Below are 8,788 nucleotides of genomic sequence, written 5' to 3' on the forward strand. Positions count from 1 at the left end.
TGAAGTGAGAATTATTAACCCCCCTATGTTTTTTTTTCTTTTTAAATATTTTCCAAATGATGTTTAACAGAGCACAAACATTTTGACAGTATGTCTGATAATATTTTTTTTCTTCGGGAGAAAGTCTTATTTGTTTTATTTCAGCTAGAATAAAAGCAGTTTTACCTTTTTTTATTAGTATTTTTTAAGCTCGAAATAATTTTTTTTAAGTCTACAGAACAAACCATCGTTATACAATAACTTGCCTGTCTTGCCTTGTTAACCTAATCAATCTAGTTAAGCCTTTAAATGTCACTTTAAGCTGTACAGAAGTGTCTTGAAAAATACCTAGTTAAATATTATTTACTGTCATCATGACAAAGATAAAATAAATCAGTTATTAGAAATGAGTTATTAAAACTTATTTTTTTCTTCTCTCTGTTAAACAACAATTGGGAAAAAAATAAAAAAGGGCTAATAACTTAGGGACGATGCAGTGGTGGAGTAGCCAGTGTTGTCACCTCACAGCAAGAAGGTCGCTGGTTCGAGCCTTGGCTGGGTCGGTTGGCGTTTCTGTGTGGAGTTTGCATGTTCTCCCTGCTTTCGCGTGGGTTTCCTCCGGGTGCTCTGGTTTGCCCCAAAGTCCAAATACATAAGGTACAGGTAAATTGGGTTGGCTAAAATTGTCCATAGTGTATAAGTGTGTATGGTTATTTCCCAGAGATGGGTTGCAGCTGAGAGGGGATCTGCTATGTAAATGACCTGCAGACACAAAACATAACCTCTCTCTCTGTCTGAATGCAAGTAAACTTTCAGACTGCTTGTTCTCCCTCAAACACAGATGTAGCAGAATTGATGTGTGCTCTTTGTGTGCTTGGGATTGCTGTTGTTTGCACATTTCTCATGCACATTGCTGCCTACCTTAACTTATACATTGTAAGTTTTCAGTTGAAAACAAACTCTTTTTGATATATAAATACCACAAACAAAAACACAGAATGATTTGTACTGTGTATTCTTTAGTAGCATCTTTTAAAAAGATATTACTCCTACATACACAAAAATTAGCCATTGTTTTATATGTATAAACCATGCAACCACGCATTAATCACTGTTTTTACGACACTAGCCATAGTTTAACCATGGCTTTTTAGTAAACATGTGGTTATACAAATAGTAATCAATGTGTAGAAACATAATGGTTAGTGTGGTTGTACTATATTAAAATCATAGTTAATTTTTATAAGGGACATTCAGTTCTCTAAGGTTTGATTGGGAACATTAGGAACAGCTGATATATGTCTCTGTGCAGCCAGACAAACTACAGTAGAAAGACAGACATTAGCAAACAATGAGAATTTAAGATACTTTTTTAAAACTCCCCCAAATATATCTTTCAGTGCCTGTGCTAAATGAGATGAGTGATTTGCTTATTAATGAATTCTTTAACAAAAAGGTTTCCTTTTTTCATTTGCACTTGTCATTATTAGCTGTAATGAGCTTGGGAAAAATCATTGAGCAGTATGCTGTCTCGTGTTAGTGAGCAACTGACTCAGATGTGTTTTGTTGTATGATTCTGATCTACAATGATAACTGTTAAAGAAATAATTAGAACATTTAAGAAGATTTTTAGCTGACAGTATATTGGAGATTCATCAAAAAAAGCAGGAGTATCAAAATGTTCATAAGAATGAATGCTTACTCTTTAGTGTATGTGATGAATTTGCTTGGGTCTGCCCAACAAAGTCCCCATTTTACTTGACCCTTATAAGTCTCATCTTGGGTGCCAATAATGTGTTGTGTCAAATTATCTCTTAAGTAAAAATAAAATTAAATGTCCTGCAATAAAGTAAGTATCAGCTCACATCTCCTTGAGAAAATATGTGCCTACTCAGGCTATGTCTAGTCAAGTGTATTTACATTAATGAATTGTTGGTAAGGTAAGATCAGCAGTGTGTTTGGTTTATTATTATTTTTTAACTGCAGATAATGTGTTTGTAGACTCTTCAGTAAAATCAAAAACTAATTCTTTTAGGCTGTTTTTACAGAAGTTGCTGTAGTTGTTCAAATGCCAGTTTGGCTAACTCTAAATGCATTCCTTCACTTGAGTCGTTTTTGTTTTCTTTGTTCATTGTTATAAGAAGGATGTGAATGTTCTCTGTGCTATTGTCAGTGAAGAGAATTTAGGAATGCAGCACAGAGACAAGGTGTCGTAATGCATCAGTTCATTTTGTGGGTAAGTTTCACTTCAATTTCTTTTTGTGAAGATCTTGTCCACCTGTTTGTTATCGAATCCTTGGTGAATAGTTATCAAGAAAGTCCACAGAAGATGGCTTTTAATGTTTGAAAGGTTTTCCAGACTTTCCAAGGCAGTCAGCTCCAGTAAGTTTCACCAAGCAAAAGCACACAAGTGCTTTATGTAACTTTTATTACATGGCTGTCAGGAATACTTGATTCTGATTTGTCAGTCATGATATGCCTAGGTATGTTATTCTGAGATGATAACCACTGAATAAAATAGGCTCATATGGGAACTTCGAATCATCTTGACCGTCAGTAAATTAATGCACATCCATTTATTTGCTTGTCTGTCTCTGCCAATGTTTTTGATTATTTAGTATTGGTTTGTATATGCTCCATCAACTCCATTCAACCATTTCCGTTTCTGTCAGCATTGCCTTTTATTAAAGATTTGATAAAGTATTATAAGTATTTTTATCAGAACATTGTTTTGTGATAAAGTACATCCAGCAAGTTGTTTTTGCAGAATAAAACCTGACAAACTTACTGGCAGCCCAACGCAAAACATTGTTTTTAGCCATGATTATTTTGATTTAGTACTTTTTCTAAAAAGTACACTATAAAATTAGTGGTTGCCTAAAAACAAACAAACAAACAAATAAATAAATAAATAAACAAATTAATTACTTAATTAATTAATTAATTAATTAATAAAAAGTTGAAATATTTTAAAGTTAAGTTAATTTAACATATGCATATGCTGACATAACTTATTGATATATTTTTACAGTGTGATAAAATAAATGTTATAGTTCAGGCTTATATAGTGTAAACATCTGTTTATATAGTATTTTGAATATACTTCTATTAAGTCAGGATAATAAAAAATGCACAAGCTCTGTACTGAATGCCATGAAAAAGCAGATATATTATAGAAGTTCTGGTAGCCACAAAGACTTTTTTTTCAGTATCTGTTAAAGAAGTTGTTATGATTGTACTGACACAATGGGTTTTGGGTGCAGCTCCACCCACTTGCTTAATGGGCCCCATGGTGCAGCTCCACCTCAGGGCTCAGTGAGTCCCCTGCTAAGAGGACACATCTGAGCTTAGTGGGCTCCATGGTGCATTGTGGGTTTAATATCACGGTTCCGCCTCTGGGCTCTGTATAGGTCTCAAGGTGCAGTTCTGCGGTACCTCTGGGCTCAGTGGTTCCTGTGGTGCAGCTCTGCCTCAGGTTAAATAAGTCCTCTGGTACAGCTCTACTTCTGGGCCATGTGATGCAGCTCCACCTCTGGGCTCTGTAAGCCCTGGCCAATTTAAAATCTAGGGTAAGTTTTTCCATGAAAACCGACCCAAATTTCAATCTGTTTTGCACACATAGTTTAGTTTATGGCTTCAGAAGAGAGTATACAAGTTATTTATGATGTTTTTTTCCCCCCAAACACCCCAACTTTTGTTTGAAGAATTACAATATTTTTTTTAAATCTTAAAAAAAAAAAGATCAGTTGAAATCTATAAACAGAAAAATCGGATGACTGTATAATAGCTAAAAACAAGCTCAGTTTAATTTATTATTAGTAATTATTATTATTATTATTATTATTATTATTATTATTATTATTATTTATTTATTATTATTATTATTATTATTATTATTATTATTATTATTATTATTATTATTATAATAATTATTATTATTATTATTATTAATTAATTAATTATTAATCCATGTTGATAATGCACATATATGGTGAACTAATTCGGGCACTGATTACAATATGATACTGTCAAATTTCAAAACATTCTATATATTGCAGTGAGCTGCGACAACACTATATTGTTTATCTGCATTTTGAGCAGTTTTGAGGAATTACTTGTTTTCAAACGACTTTTTTCTTGTTCAATATAAGCACAAAAGGCAGTGCTACTAACATCTAGTTCAGATATTTATTTTAGGAAAGTCACAAAACAGCTACAATAAGACTGTAATTTAAGACTTTAGAAACAGCAAGAAACAAGCAATGCTTCATCAAAGTTGTATAGAAGTTTAATAAAAAAGAAAAATATCAGACTGAATAWWATATATATATATATATATATATATATATATATATATATATATATATATATATATATATATATATATATATATATATATATATATATATATATATATAAATAAATAAATTGTTTTTACTCACATTTTAGATATTTAAATAATGTAATAATATTCATAAGTGCTTCTTCTGTTGCTTCACCATCAGTATAATCATAAAATAATAATAATACATTAGCCTACATTCTGATAGTGGAAAAAATTAAAACGTGGCCTTATTAACACTTATCTTGGCCTCTGAGATGATCCTGATTGGTCCTCTTCGGTTTGCATTGGAAGTGCTGACTGGATAACAAATGGAACCTTATACCAATTTAAAGTTTGACTTTGTAAAAAAAAAAAACATTTTGTTTTAAGACCCAGTCCCCCCCTCACCCCCCACAGTCCAATGACATGCGCTACACGGAAATTAAATAAGCTAAATTGGCTGTAGTGTATGAGTGTAAATGTGAGAGTGTTATGGGTGTTTCCAAGTACTAGCTTGCAGCTGGTAGAGTATTCGTGTACAACATATGCTGGATATGTTGGCGTTTTTTTCTGCTGTGGCGATGACTAAGCCAAAGGAAAATGAATAAATAAATGTTAAGACCCTAAATGTAGGCCTACACCATTTATGACACTATGTTACTAGAATTTAGTGATTTATGTTTATTACATTTTTTAACTTAAAGATCAGAGAGAGAGAGAGAATGTTTATGAATTAGAATTTATTACTGACACGTACATTTGTTTTGAATGTATAAATGGTCTCTTAAAGGAACTATTCAGTCTGAAAATGGATGGCAAAAACCATTATTGATGACAAAACAATAACCTGTGAGTATTTCTTTAAAATGGTTTATAACACATGCTATTGTCTATTTATTTATTAATTATTTTTTATTAATTTATTTTTCTGCATTTATTTTGAAAGTTAAATCTCAGTGATGTAGTTCCTCTGGGAGATCACTAGGTGGCAGCGCTATTTCATTTGTTGCAGCCTGCAGGTCGGTTTCAACAGGTAGCACGTGAAAAAACAAGCCGAAAAATCAACGGAAAAAAAACATGAATAATGAACGTCTGAAGGTATATTTATTGGTCTTTTTCGTGTTTTGTTTGTTTTCTGTATGTTCAAAACGGAGAGGCTCTGTTGTGGCTGTTTGTTTGTGTGAATTAGTTTTCCAGAACAAGGCAGGCCTAAACAGATAATACATTTAGAGGACACAGAGACGGGCCGAGTAATGGACAGCAAATTTATCCAAAGGACAGACAATCCGGCTAAAGGGACAAACAACAATTGTGGCAGCAATCAAGATTATGTTTCTGTGTCTCTTATTTGAAGGGAGGCGTGTAAGATTAGCCAGTCTGCTTCACTCCGAGCTTGTGTGTGTGTGTGTATGAAAGATGAAAGCCATAAACATTGCTCCTTTCATTTCTCCGATTTCATTTCTCAGTAACTGGACTTGATTACACGAGCCAAATGAGAGAAAGAATATCCCCTGATCGCTGCTGTCTTCATTCATAAACAGGGAAGACAGCCTAGATTGTACTCAAATGGATGTGGCTGAGATCAACACTGCTGTATTCGGATTACGCTAAACGACCTTTACAGTGTTCTTCTCCATCAAATCACTGGGCACCATGGCTGAAACTGGCACCGATGCCATCAAAATATATAGAGTCAGATGCATCATAGGCTCTGTTTCAGCGTCTGTCTGAATCCCTCCGCTAAAAATATTCCCTGTTTGTCTGACATTTGCAGCGATGTTGACCTTTCCTCTCACCACACTTATCTCTCAGGCTATACCCTCCTCTTTCCCGTTTTCAGGAAGCTCATCCTGTCTCATCTTCATCATCCACATTTTTAGCCTTGGTCTTTCTTTCACATCACACACACAGTACTTGAAAATTAATTATTTTTTTTTTTTTGTTATTCATTGGCCAACTTTTCCTCAACACTTTTCAAACAAAGCGGAGCTTTTTATTGCCCATGATGGATTCATTGGAAGGTGAGGAACATTTAAAAGGTTCTTTACAGTGGAAAATGCTTTGTTTATATTCTTTACATTACGAAACAAATAACTAAGAAACTATTCACAGTTTAGAAAGGTTCTTTTACTCTATTGCATATTGTTTTTATATTATTTAAAATGTACATTTTATTTTATTTAAAATGTCTACTGGTAAAAAATATTTTGGTAATGAATGTAACTTTGAATTGGGGATGCACATTTCGGTTAATTTTGCCAACCGACAACCGCCCCTCTTTAACCGTATATTAACCACTAATTAGTCAGATTCAGGGGCGCTTGCAGGATTTTATTTCAAGGTACGCATATATCTGCCCCACCCCATCATCCTTTATTCCTATTTCAATCTTAAGAAACACTGATGCTTGCTGTCAAAGGCTACATTATTTAAAGGGATTCATTACGACATTGATTTGATCAAACTTAAGTTTCCTTTTTAATATTAAAATATTTTCTTTGAATTCTAAATGTATATTTTCCTGCCAGAGTTGCTTAAACACTCTCACCTGAACTTGCCACAAGTGAGGCGGCAAATATGAAAACACATCAGCACCTGGGAAAAATCAGATGCTCAAGACGTAATCTTTAAAATGATGACATATTAAAAAAAAAGTTCTTGAGGTTTGTGATACAACAATTATAATGAAGCATTAATTCAATTTAAATCTTTATTTTTCACACAGCGAAACAAATCATCACCACACAGTTGGGTAGTGGGCGGTTAACAAAAATGTAATTCACATGTATTATCATTATGCAACAATAAAAACAAATCTTTGGATTTGTTTGAGGCGTAGATGAAGCTATGTAGGCTATTTTAAAAATTGATATTTTATAAGAACTATTAATAACTGCAACTTTCCAAATGGAAAAAAGTTGGTTTGTTGGTTGTACATCTTGTAATGATTTAGTGTACAACCAACAAACCAACCTTTTTTTCCTACAGACTATTTGTTTTGTTTATGAGCGGTGCTGGAACGTGCTCTGATCGAACTGTGGCCAGCTTGTTTTTAAAGCAGAGCACATTTCAGAAAGTTTTGTTTTGCGGCTTCTTTCTCCAATTGTGCAAATAAATGGAGGTGCTTATGATGCAGATCCAGGACTGAGGCAATCAGCATCAGCACTGGTTTGGCATCAACTTGTCTATGTCGAACTGTGACCAGCAATATCCTTCTTTCATTTAGCTTTTTTGGCAAAATATGTTTGTTTCCACATGTGGTTGCACGTGTTACTGTCCCGTGAGTTAACAAATATGTGTGACACATTTATGCAGCTAAACTTTTTATTTTTTTCTTACAATTTTTTTTTATTATTGTTTAACTGATACCATGAATCAGTTAAGAGTTAATTGGTTATTATGAGCATACCTACTTTGAATTCTTAACAACAACAACAACTGTTAAACTGTTAAACAACTGCATAAAGACAGTGTAACATTCAAGAAACATTCTTATTTAATTTTCGTTTTGCTGTCCTTCATCTTTATATGAATAATATAAGTTATTTAACATAAAAATTTAAATAATACCTACCATTAAACTGCATAGCAAGGATTAAAATTTTGGAAAAATCTTTCAAATCCATTTCAAAAGTGTGAACAAATGGAAATCACCTGTGAGTCCCAAGCTATGGGTAGCTTTTATTATTATTTTAGTGTAAAACAACAGATAAGACAAGTGACATAAATTTGTCTTACTGATATTTGAATTTGTGTGAAAGACTGAAATTGCTTTGGGTGAATCACAAAAAAAAAAAAAAAAAAGAAAACTAAAATGAATGATTACATTTATTCAACACCAACTTGTCTAAGAACAATCAATCATAAGGGGCAATTGTACAGTCCATCTGAACACTTTATGAAGGCCCTTTAGATCATATTTCTCCCTGTCTCTCATATTATAAAGAATCATATTTCATCCACCAGTTCTGTTCACCTTCATTTTTCTCTGTCTCAGATGTAGCGATCAGGTGTTCACGTTAAAGGGTTCGTTCACCCAAAAATGTAATTTCTGTCATTACTCATCTTCTTTTTTTACAAAACCAAAATAATTTTGTGCATCTTCGGAACACAACTGAAGATAATTTTAAAGATATTTGTGGTTTTGGTAACCTTCACACAAGGGGAAATGACATTTCAGCTTTTTTACAGCTCACTGTTGACATGATTAGCAATACAACTTTAAATGTTTATTTGATATGTACAACATTTGTCAATAATTTAGTTTAATATCCAAAGCTAATGTAACAGGATTCTTTAACCAGCCAATTTATAATGTTTTTTCTTGTTTCAAAGTTTTTCAAAGGATTTCTGTGTTTTTTTTTATTCCCCAGGTGAATTGAGGATCTGAGCTGGAAACACAAAGGTCATAAGTTTGATCCCAGGTATGGATGACACCATTGTGCTTTTAAGAAACTCACTTAAACCACTGTTGCTTCGGGAGCC

The 8,788-nt window shown here is 33.1% G+C and overlaps 1 long non-coding RNA gene across 1 annotated transcript; it reads left to right on the forward strand.

Moving 5' to 3' along the window:
- The first annotated feature begins 2,156 nt into the window (after positions 1–2,156).
- Positions 2,157–8,112, forward strand: LOC141385554 (uncharacterized). The gene is made up of 4 exons (XR_012406160.1): positions 2,157–2,215; positions 3,390–3,548; positions 5,094–5,152; positions 5,250–8,112. It is a non-coding gene; the product is annotated as an uncharacterized lncRNA (long non-coding RNA).
- The last annotated feature ends 676 nt before the right edge of the window (positions 8,113–8,788 follow it).

The sequence above is a fragment of the Danio rerio genome, chromosome 5 (assembly GCF_049306965.1).
Source record: "Danio rerio strain Tuebingen ecotype United States chromosome 5, GRCz12tu, whole genome shotgun sequence".
In the NCBI taxonomy this organism is placed as follows: domain Eukaryota; kingdom Metazoa; phylum Chordata; class Actinopteri; order Cypriniformes; family Danionidae; genus Danio; species Danio rerio.